Consider the following 12,061-nt stretch of genomic DNA (forward strand, 5'->3'; position numbering starts at 1 on the left):
ATAAAGACACACATGTAGATCTGCACATAAATGTATACATAAGCATACATTCACGTGTGTTAACACACAATGTTTAGAAAACACATGTTTGATTAATATATGTGTTTACATACACATGTGTATATGTATGGAGAGAGAGAGAGAGAGAGAGAGAGAGAGAGAGAGAGAGAGAGAGAGAGAGAGAGAGAGAACAAGCATTTATTAATTAGTTTCTATGTGCAACTAAGTAGCTCAGTGGATAGAGCACCAGACCTGGAGTCAGGAAGACCTGAGGTCAAATCTGGCCTCAGATACTTACTAGCTATATGACCCTAGGCAAGTCATTTAACCCTGTTTGCTTCAGTGTCCTCATCTGTTAAGTGATCTGGAGAAGGCAATGGCAAACCACTCCAGTATCTCTGCCAAGAAAACCCCAAATGGGGTCATGGAGAGTCATACATGACTGAAAGTACTCTACAACAACAGCTTTGGGGCCACAAAGGCAAAAGATAATCCCTGTGGGCAGCTAGGTGGCACAGTGGATAGAGCTCCTGCCTTGGAGTTGAGAGGATCTGAGTTCAAATGCAGCCTCAGATACTTGACACTTACTAGCCATGTGACCCTGGGCAAATCACTTAATCCCAATCACCTCACCAAAAAGAAAAAAAAAAGATAATCCCTGCTCTCCAGCTGCTTATTGTCTAATGAGAGTGACAGCATACAGCAACCAAATACTAACAAAATATAGACAGGATAATTGGAGAAAATCAACAGAGGGAATACACCAGCATTAAGGGACATTGGGAAAGGCTTCCCATGGAAGGCGGGACCTTAGCTGACACTTGAATGAAGCCAGGAGGTGGAGAAATGGGGGAGAGAATCAGGAGAGGGAGTGTCTTGTTCGGGTAACAGCCCCAGGCCAGCTTCACTGATCTGTAAAGTCCATGGAGGGGGAATAAGGTATAGGAAGACTGGAAAGACAGGAAGGGGACAGGTTGTGGAGGACTTTACAAGCCAAACAGGATTTTCTATTAGATCCTGGAGGTGATGCAAAGCCACTGGAGTTGAGGACAAGGATGACATAGTTAGACTTATGATTTAGGAAGATCACTGGGGGGTGGACTGAATGGGGACCAAGAGCAGTCTATTGCAATGGTCCAGGCATGAGGAGATGAGGGCTTATATCAGGGTGGTGGAAGTGCCAGAAGAAAAAAAAGGGAGATGTGATACATTCAGCAGAAGATTAAATGGAGCAGCGAGGTTGTACAGTAGATAGAGCGTTGGACCTGCAGCCAGAAAAACCCGAGTCCAAATCCAGTCTCAGATGCTTCCTAACTGTGTGACCGTGGACAAGTCACTCCATTTGCCTCAGTTTCCTTATCTGTAAAATGGAGCTAAGAATAGCACCTTCCTCCCAGGGTTACTGTAAGGGTCAAATGAGATAAATATTTGTAAATCACTTAGCACACAGTAGGTACTATATAAATGTTAGTTATTATTCTTATATGGTGGGATGAGGAAAAAGGAGAAGTCAATGACATTTAGGATTTGAGCCTGGGGGACTAGGAGGATGGTGGTACCCTTGACAGTAATATGGAAGTTTGGAAGGAGAGATGCTTGGAGGGAAAGACATTGGATGAAGGGAATACTGAAGGTGATACTTGTCACAGTAAAGAGCCATCTAAGTTTGAGTCTTGTAAGAAGGTAGAAGTTCAAAACAGATTAAAAAAATAAAAAATTTTTAAAAATTTAAAAAAGAAGGTTGAAGTTCTAAGAGATGGGGGTAATGGGAGAATACCTTCCAGACGTGGGGCACAGTTAGTGCATCTGTGAAAATGAAATGCCAAGTGTGGGAAATGTGGGTTGTATAGAAAGGCATAGGGTGACATAACATCGAAGAAGTGGGTGCTCTCCATGAAAGGTTGGATTTGGTAATGGAAATAAAGCTAATAGTGATAACGGACAGTTCCATACATTACATTGTTATTGTTCAGTCATTTCAGACTCATCACGACCCCATTTGGAGTTTTCTTGGCAAAGCTACTGGAGTGGTTTGCCATTTCCTTCTCCAGTTCATTTTACTGAGGCAAACAAGGTTAAGTGACTTGCCCAGAGTAACAGGTAATAAGTGTCTGAGGCCAGATTCGAACTCAGAAAGATGAGTATTACTGACTCCAAGCCCGTCACTCTGTGCACTATGGCGCCACCTAGAGGCACCATCAAGAGGCACTCACTAAAGGGCTGAGTTGGAAAGTCACTTAATCATTTCTGTGCCTTAGGAAGATAACTTTGGCAGCTGATCTGAGGGTGGATCTGAGAAAGGGGAGACTGCGCAGGAGAAGAAGCAGCCTGCATAGTAATGGAAAATGTCTGCAGGAGAGGTGGTAATGAGACCTTCAACTAGATTGTGGCTGTAAGAGCAGAGAGAAGGGGACATGGACAAGCTATATTGAGGAGAGGTACTGTCTGGTTCTGTTTGTCTCAAGGCCAAGGTGAAGAAGTCCTGGCATAGTGGCTAGAGAGCCTGCCGGAAACAGTGGAAGTCCTGGGTTCAGGTCCTGCCTGTTACATTGCATATACTTGCCCAGAGCTGCTGTCAATTTGCATTAACAGGAGTTCACTGATTCAAGAATTCCTGATACCAATTATCACTAATTATCTCTTAATAAATATTTAGGTGCTTAATAAATGTTTATTGATTATTGGTGGGGTAGAACTGATGAGAAATACATTATTTGTAGTATTCAGTCTTAAAATAATCTAAATTCCTTTAACTTTTCCCCAGGAGACCTAAGTAAATTAGATTTGAATTTTATCTCCACCATTAGAAGGTGAGCTCCTTGAGGGCAGACTGGCTTGTTTTTGCTTTTCTTTGTATCTTCAGGCTTAACACCATTCCTGGCACACAATAAATACTAAATAAATGCTTATTTATTGATTGGCTCAAGAAAACCAGGCTGGCGTGATTTGGAGATGACCTTATAGCTGACCCTTTACTGAGTAATAGAGTCTGTGGTCTCTACTGTGGCAAGCCAAGAATATCCCTGGGATTAGGTAAACCCATTACATATCCCTTTCCCAAAACTGGCTCTGGTGAATCTACGGAAGCCCTTGAAATAAAACCATGTGAGCCTGGGGCTTTTGAGAGGTCAAGGACTGCATACATCACTTGTTCTGGTACATTCTTTTGGCTGCGTCTGGGCTGCTGAGATGGTGGGAAGCAGCCAGGAGGAAAGATAGGGGGCTACATCTGCTGGACACGCAACATTATCTCAAGCTCAACTTGCCTTCTATCGGCACTTCAAAGATCTATGACATCCATCTGTGTGGGGGCTCCCTCCACTGTAGACTCCCCCCCTCCCCATAGTAGATAGTCAGTCTTAGTTTCTACAGATGAAAAATTCACCACCAGCTGCCAGTCTGAGCGAGCCAGACTGGACCTTTGATAACACACAGACAGCCTATTCCTCGGGGACTTAGAAGCCCTTAATGCAGGTTCATCTGCTTGGGAAGCCTTCCAGAATGCCGAATCAGATGCACACCACAATGTGCATCAGACTGGGACTTGAGTGGACAGAAATGAGGAAGAGCTTGTCTAGAAAGATCAATGAGCATGTGCCATATTTTTAATAAAATCAGCCAAGTTAATGGCCATCAGTGATTTTTGTTAAATGAGCAGGCTGTGTGTGTGTGTGTGTGTGTGTGTGTGTGTGTGTGTGTGTGTTTGATAATTTAGTTGCTAAGTCAACAATTTGTTTACTGAACTGAACTGTCTCCATTAGAAGCACTGCTAGAACTGATGCATGGGGTGAAGGGGAAGATTGTGTTTTTGTCTGCTCTTAAGTTCCCAAGGCTGTTTTATTTTTAAATTATATTTTCTGCATGTGGTATTACCTTCTAAAGAGAATATTTACACATATAAGCCATCAGACTGAGAATACATGATTGAATAATAGATTGATTATTAATGGATATGACAGTTCAGGAGTGCTCTTTCCAAAGTTACCAATGGCCTCTTAAAGGACTTTTCTTAATCTTCATCCCACTTAACTTCCCTGAAGCCTTTGATACTGTCAATCATCCTCTTCTTGGGGCAGTTAGGTGGTGAAGTGAATAGAGCTCTGGCCTTGGAGTCAAGAGGACCTGAGTTCAAATCTAGCCTCAGACACTTAACATTTACTAGCTGTGTGACCCTGGGCAAGTCACTTAACTCCGATGGCCTCACCAAAAAGCAAAAAAAAAAATCATCTCTTCTCTTTGATACTCTTCTTTCTCTAGGTTTTTGTGACTTTACTGTCTTCTGATTCTCCTCTACCTGTCTGCCCACTCCTCAGCTCCGTCTCCTTTACTGGATGGTTAGGGTTAGGGTTCCAACTCGGACTCTAACACTAACCCTCCAACCCTAACCCTAAATGCCTCTGACTCTAACTCTACATGCTGCTGACTCTATCATGTCCAGCTCTTGCCTGCTAACCATTGGTGTCCTCCAAAGCTTTGTGCCCTCTTCTCTTGTCTTCTGTGCCATTTTATTTGTGATCTCATCAGCCCCCATGGATGCAATTATCATCTATGCAGACAATTCTTAGATTTATTTGACCAGCCCTAACCTCTCACCTCTCCTCCAGTCACATCTCTAGCTGTCTATTGGACATCTCAAACTGGATGTCTCATACATCTTAACCCAGTATGTCAAAAACTAAGTTCCATCTCTTCCCCATCTCCAAACTTATCTATTAGTCTTTAGGGAGCCACCATCTTTCCAGTCCCCCAAGGATTGCAACCTAAGTGTCATCCTTGACTCCTTACTCTCTCACCATCCCCCCTATACCCAATCAATTGCCTGTTATTTCTCCCTTTGCAAAACTCTTAAATATGACCCCTTCAATCAACCAATAAACATGTATTAAACACCTACTATGTGCCAGGCACTGTACTTCTCTCCTCTGGCACTGACATCACCCTGGTGCAGACCCTCATCACCTCATATGTAGATATTGCAATAGCCTACTGGTGGGTCTCTTTACTCTCCACTCCAAGCTATCCTCCACTCACCTGTCAAATGAATCTTATTAAATGTTGTGTTTAACCATGTCATCTCCCCCCAGTTCAATAATAAAATCTCCTATTTGTCTTTTAAAACTCTTCATAGCTTGGCCTCTTCCTCCTTTTGTGTGTGTGTGTGTGGGGGGGTGAGGGATGAGGACCAGCTGTTGGTAATAGCTGCATGGTAATTGGTGATAGCATCAGCACAGCCAATCACCAAGTTTCCTCAGAGAGCTCCAGAGTGCAGGTAAATCTGGCTCCTTGGGGTAACGTTGGTGGCAGCTTAGACCCCTAGCCTCTGAACTACAGGGGGATGTTTGGGAATCAGAGTCAGGTATAATGAAATGCATCCAGTGCTTTGTCAGGAGGCTGAAATGCAAGGGGGTGGGGAGTCAGTAATTATTCATGAAAAACCCCAAGATGAAGGCAGGTTATTTGGATTTTAAACTTGAAAAGGCCTCTCCAGGTTAGTTGACTGGGAGCCCAGACATAAAGCTGGTTCTTGTAGAAGCTGATTGGGAAAATATGCCTGGCCTCTGTCTCTACTCTCCCCTCCAGGTCCAGCCAGGAGGGGGCTTTATCAAAATGGTGCTCCTTTCCAAAAGGCATTTATCATCATCTTTGAGGCTTCATCCTGGTACTCTGAAATGAAGTCTGGCTTCAGGCAGATTAAGTGAGTGGCATTCCAAAAGGGGAAAAGAAATCAAAAAATCTCCTTCTGATGGCCAAGGATCTGTCACCATGATTGATTAGCTCCAGGCAGACCCAAGTGGGTGATAAGAAATTAAAGCCTTCTCACCTACTGTTTTTAGTTAGCATGGAGAGGCAGAGCTGTCACTGGCCAGAACTCTGTGCACCTGGAGCAAATTCCATTCAGGGAAGGAGGCTGGAGGCTGAGTGGACAGTCCTACTGGGGGAGTGGGGTGTGGTGGCCCAGAGAGTATCTATGATGCTTTGTGCTAGGGGGCAGCAGACCATTCCCAGAGGTGAGGCACTCTCTGATTGTGGGTGGAAGCAGGTAGATGCCTTCCTGGGCAGGATGCAGGCTCAGTCTGCCCTTGCCACATGTCAGCACCTGGGGCAAAGGCCCAGTCTCACACCACTTATGGTCCAGCTTAGTGGTTGCCATTGACTGTGAGGAGGAAGGACTGAAGACACGGAGTGGTGTAGTGGAGAGAGCCCAGGCTTGGATACTGTTCTCCTCACACCAAGGCCAGGGTTTTTCATTTTACACACAATGCTACCTCTTCTATCCTGGCAACTAGCTGCTGCTACCTTGGACAGGTCACAAACCTCCCAATGCCTCGGTTTCTCTATCTTTCAAATGAAGGGAATGGACTGAATGACTTCTAAAGTTCTCTTCTGGCTCTAACATTCTATGATCTAAATTCTCTCCCAGTTCTGACATTCCCTGTTCAAGGTCCCTCCCACTTCTGACATTCCCTGTTCTAAGGCCCCTCACAGCTCTGACATTCCCTGTTCTAAGGTCCCTCCTAGCTCTGACATTCTCAGTTCTAAGGCCCCTCCCAGTTCTGACATTCTCTGTTCTAAGGTCCATCCCAGTTCTGACATTCCCTGTTCTAAGGGCCCTCCCAGCTCTGATATTCTCTGTTCTGAGTTCCCTCTCAACTCTGACATTCCCTGTTCTAAAATTCTACTTGCTTTTTGACCTTAGTAACCCTTGCAGAACAGGAGGTGGGCTCTCTGGCTTGGACTTTGGGAAACAGGAATTTTAGAGGACCATCCTTGCACAGGCTGATGGGTTTTCCCTTTTCAATAACATCACGTGATTTTCTACACTTGTCTTGGAGGGAAGAGAACGCCCTCCCCTGCTCTGTGTTAGCAATGTGCCTATGGTACCTTTGGCCTTGAAAGGACTCTGGGTATTTTCATTGGAATAGCAGGAGAAGGGCAGCTTAAAACATGTAGCAGGGCCTTTCACTGTCAGCCCCCCATTTGCTGTGATTCCTATGGGAGGGCTGTTCATGTCACAGGCAAATCTTGGCTTGTCCAAGATTCTGAACTAGGTGTTAGCTCTTCTAATGACACCTCATGCCTCCTGGGGTGACTGGAAGCCAAGCTGCCCCACTTAGGGTCTCTGCAGGCACAGGCTGGCCTCTATTTCTCTCCAGAAGGAAACATTCTGAGCCAGCCCATTGAGACATTTTGGGTCAGGGGTAAGGGACAGAGGGCAGGGACTGCAGGTGAGAATCCTGGGCCTGCAGTAGTCACCAGCTGTGCCTGAGGTTCAAGGAGCCAGGTCTCTGATGGAATGTTGCAGTCTCTGCTGGCTTTGCCCATGGCCTCTGACCCCAGGCATGGCCTTCTGTTTCCTTCTTCAGACTTCCCAGGGGAGCTGTGTGTCTGGCAGCCCAGGCAACGAGAAGCAAGAGGTCAAGCCGCATTTCCCCAATGATTGCAAAAGCTTAAAGCAAAAGTAGAAAATGGAATTCTTCCTCCTCTCTTGAAAGCAATGTTCTAAGGGTTTTCTTTCGAATTCTCTAGACACAGAAACACTTCACCTTCTATCTTCCTGGCACATAATGAGTGCTTGATAAATGCTTACTGATTGATCTCAGCTGCCTGGAATATATCAAACAGTTCATTATTTATTTACTTTTATTATTATTATTGCTAATAATAATAATAATAACAGTTAATACAAGTGCTTTACATATATCATCTCACTTGGTCACAAAAACCTGGTGAAGTTGGTGCTAGCATCACCCTCTTTTTATAGAGAGGGCAAGTGACTTACTTAGGGTCACTAGCGACTTCCTCACTCTAAGGCCAGCTCTCTATGACTCTCAAATATTATTTCCCCCATTTTAAAAACAATGCAACCAAGGCACCAAAGAATAGCCCATAGTCAGTTACTTCTGTGCCTCAAGAACCCATGACTTTAAAAAAATAGCCATATTTCTTTCTCTTAAGCCTCCCTATCATACAGATTAGGAAAACAGAGGTTTAAATAGGTTAATTGATGTGCCCAGACTTACACAGTGAATCAAGCCTTGAACCCAGGGTCATAGATCTAGAGCTGAAGGAGGTCTCCAAGACCGCCTTGTCCTGCACTTAGGAACTTGGGATCCCATGAACACTCAGTGGAGGCAGCATGTGGCCTTCCTAGTGCATGCCTACATCACCTCCAAGAATGGCACCACAGCCTTCATACCACACCTATGTTTGGTCTGGAGCCACAGCTGTCTCCTGCCTATACTTTGGAGTGTCTGAAGATGGGGGGTGGGGGGGATATGACTCATGAAGAAGCTGGTCACTTACCTGAGAGAGCAGTTGAAGTAGGTCAATTATCCCAGCTATGGCCTCTGCTTAGCTGGTCACACAGAAGGGCATAATGGTCAGGAACTCTAACCAGTGAGCAAAGTTCTGCTACCAAGTCTTAGTATCCCCAGAAAATTCTTTTTTTTTTTAAATTTTTATTTTTTTCCCTAGAAAATTCTTGATGGAAGACTGTTGGCTAGCCATCTCTTACCAACAAGACATGGTAATCTGTTGGTTTATAAGTTAGTTCCAAAGAATAGCTGAGATCTTGCAGAGACCATGCATCCTGACCACCTTTTGCACATAGGAGATGTAGGTGGACTCCCCAGTGTACAGCCCTAAGCAGGAGCTGTCCAACACTTTCAGATAAATGGTAGGGTTCTTAATCTTGTTTGTGTCCCAGACTTCTTTGTCAGTCTGACACTTTTCTCAGAATGTTGTTTTTAAATGCATAAAATAAAACACGCAGGATTACAATTGAAACTAATTCTACTGAAATATAATTTCCAAAAAAATGTTTTTGAGATCATGGATGCTAAGAATCCCTCCTCCAGAGAACAGCCCATATGGGGAAGACCCGTATCAAGAATAGGCAAAATTTGAGGCAGTTCAGTGGTGCATTGGATAGAGGCCCCACCCTGGAATCAGGAGGACCTGAGTTCAAATATGGCCTCAGACACTTGACACTTACTAGCTGTGTGACTCACAGAGGTAAACGTGATGATTATCCCCATTGTACAGATATTAAAACTAAGGCTGAAAGGACTGAAGTGGTTTATTTAGAGTCACACAGGATGCAGACTCAAGACTTCCTGATTTCAAATCAAGTCACCCCCGTGACTTTTTTATAGAATGCCGTCCTGTTGTTGTTGTTGAATCATTCAGTTGTGTCTGACTCTTCATGACCCCATGGACCATGGTACACCAGGCCTTTCTATCCTCTACTATCTCCCAAAGTCTGTTCACGCTTCCATGATATTATCTGTCCATCTCATCCTCTGCTGTCCCCTTCTGCTTTTGCCATGCCTTCTTGAGAAGCTACAAAGGAAGATCAAAAGGAAAGGCAAACCCAATCATCTTTTCCTCCGCATCCCTGACCCCTGAGATGACTATTTCTGGTGGGCAGAAATGGTCTTCGTCTCCTTGACAGAGAAGGTCAATTTTTCCTTCAAGGTCCTGCAAATGATTAAATGATTACATTCAGCCTTTCTCTGTCTCTCTCTCTCTGTCTCTCTCTGTCTCTCTCTCTGTCTCTGTCTCTCTGTCTCTCTTTGTCTCTGTCTCTGTCTTTCTCTCTGTCTCTCTGTCTCTCTGTCTCTGTCTCTCTCTCTCTCATGCCTCCAGCCCCTGAATATCTGATCCAGAAATTGGGTTCCATTAAACAGTGGAAGATGTCAATCTGATAAGAGGAAAAGAATTAAAACCTAGAAAGAGCAGTGCCCGGCTAATTGGCATTTCCAACGGATTTTCTATTTGTAACTAGCCCAAGGAAATTTCATACAAGAGAGCCAGGGTTTGTATTCCCCATTCTCTCCTAAGTGTGTCTGTAGGCAGGCCTCTCCAAACACCATTTTGGGGCTGACTTCACCGGTTCTTAGTTCTGAACACATCTACGTATTTAATGCAACCTGGGTGTCTGGTCCTGGAGTAGCCCATATTCTTCATTATATTTCACTTGGACTTAAGCCGATACAGGCTGAGCTCCAGTATTCATGGATTAAAAAAAAGGTCATTTCCAGAAGGGGAATTTAATAAAGTTGAGCGTGAAAGTGGATTTTTCATAAAACACTTTTGACGAATTCTCCTCAGGGGCCACATACCACAGCACTGGGGTGCAGGTGCATCGGTCTCAGAACCCAATTTGTCTTTTCACCTCCAGTCCTTCCTTGTGAATTATTGGGGAATTCACCAGCGTTTTCTAAAGAAGGATTAATTTAGCAGCTGGGTGAGGTGGTTGATAGAGCTTTGGGCCCTTGAGTTCAAATGTGGTCTCAGACCCTGACTAGCTGTGTGACCCTGGGCAAATCATTTACCTTCTGTTTGCCTCAATTTCCCCCACTGTCCAATAGTGTTAATAATAGTTGCTACCTCCCATTGGTTGTTGGAAGGATCAAATGACGTAATATTCATCTATTTATATATTTATATAAGTCATATTTTCATCTATATTAATATCTAGTATGTCTGGCACATCCTAGATACTTAATATATGCTTTTTTCCCTTCCTCTATGGTATGGCTTAATGGGGATGAGGAGAGAAATACTAAACTAGATCTTTGGTTTTGGTGATACTCCCTATAAGGTTCTGTGATAGGTAATAATTAGGCAGGATTTGGTGGCAGTTAATTAAGGTCTTTGAATCAATTGTATTCCATTTCTGAGCTTAGTCTGGATTGGGGAGTAGAACAAGGAGAGGAGGAGAAGAAAATGAGGGGAAAAACACGAGCTCCTCATCATTCATTCAGTCAACAAACCTTTATCAAGGATCTGGTGCTGGGGAAATAAATACCAAATGTGACCGTGTAATCCAGTGGGACGAATGGTGCATTTGGAGTCAGGCGACTTGATCTCACATCCTTCTGCTGTGTACTCCCTGTGTGGCCTTGGGGAAGTTCCTGTACATTTCTGGGCCTCGATTTCTTCATGTGTAAAATGGGACATTTGGACTAGCATGTGTCTGATGTTCCTTCCGGCTCTAGATCTATGATTCTACAACCTTCAAGGATGCCTGTGAGCTAATGTGCTGTCAGAAAAGCTGCAGGGTGGGTGACCACTTAGTTGAACTCAGTGATTTCAAGTCACCATGCCTAGAGGTGCTACTATGCAGGTTGCTGAAAGAATGGACAGATGGGATTGTTAAATTAGAGAATAGGAATGGTACCACAGGATTGGAAATGAACAATGGTACAGTGGAAACACCACTGGCTTTGGACTCAGAAAAGCTGGGTTCATTTCTGATACTACCTATGTGAACTTGGGCAAGTCATTTGCCCTTGGGGCCTCAGTTCTTTCATCTGTAAACTGAAGGGGTTGTACTTGTGACCTATAAGGACCCCTCCAGTTTTAGATCTATGATCCTCCAGTAGATGGCATTTGAGTATCAACTAATTAATTAATTAATTAATTAATTAATTATTTTTTGGTGAGGCAATCAGGGTTAAGTGACTTGCCCAGAGTCACACAACTAGTAAGTGTCAAGTGTCTGAGGCTGAATTTGAACTCAGGTCCTCCTGACTCCAGGGCTGGAGCTCTATCCACTGTGCCACCTAGCTGCCCCATGAGTACTGTCTTAAAGGATACTAAAGATTCTCTGAGATAGAGGTGAGAAAGGAGCATGTCCCAAGCATGGGGCCAGGCAGATGGGCCATGGAATATTGTGTTTAGAGAATAGCAAGGCCAGTTTGCCTAGAATGTAGAATGTCTACCTGGTACAAAATGGTGCATGTTCAATGTTTCTCTAATGAATGGGTTGGGACAACCTCATGTCTTTGGGTTTGTAAACAATCCGAAGACCACCAATCCTGGAAGCCATCATATCATTCCTTAAGGAGCTGACAATCCAGATGGAGAAGACTTGTAGACCACATAGTAAGAGCCATTGGTTGAAGGATATTGAGGGAATTAAATAAGAAAAAAAACAAAGTCCTAGGTATGGATTGTTTCTGTTTCGAGAGATAGATAAGGAGGAAGAGAAGGAAGAGCGAGAGGAATATGATAACGTAGACAGGAGGAAGGGGGCTGGACTTGCATTTCTCAT

General features: G+C 44.1%; 1 long non-coding RNA gene across 1 annotated transcript in view; it reads left to right on the top strand.

Annotated features, from left to right (window-relative positions):
• The window catches only part of LOC110205679 (uncharacterized), a 164,148-nt gene that overhangs the window by 60,154 nt on the left and 91,933 nt on the right, over nucleotides 1-12,061 (top strand). The window lies entirely within an intron of this gene.

The sequence above is a fragment of the Phascolarctos cinereus genome, unplaced genomic scaffold (genome assembly GCF_003287225.1).
Source record: "Phascolarctos cinereus isolate Bilbo 61053 unplaced genomic scaffold, phaCin_HiC Scaffold_1;HRSCAF=81, whole genome shotgun sequence".
Lineage (NCBI taxonomy): Eukaryota > Metazoa > Chordata > Mammalia > Diprotodontia > Phascolarctidae > Phascolarctos > Phascolarctos cinereus.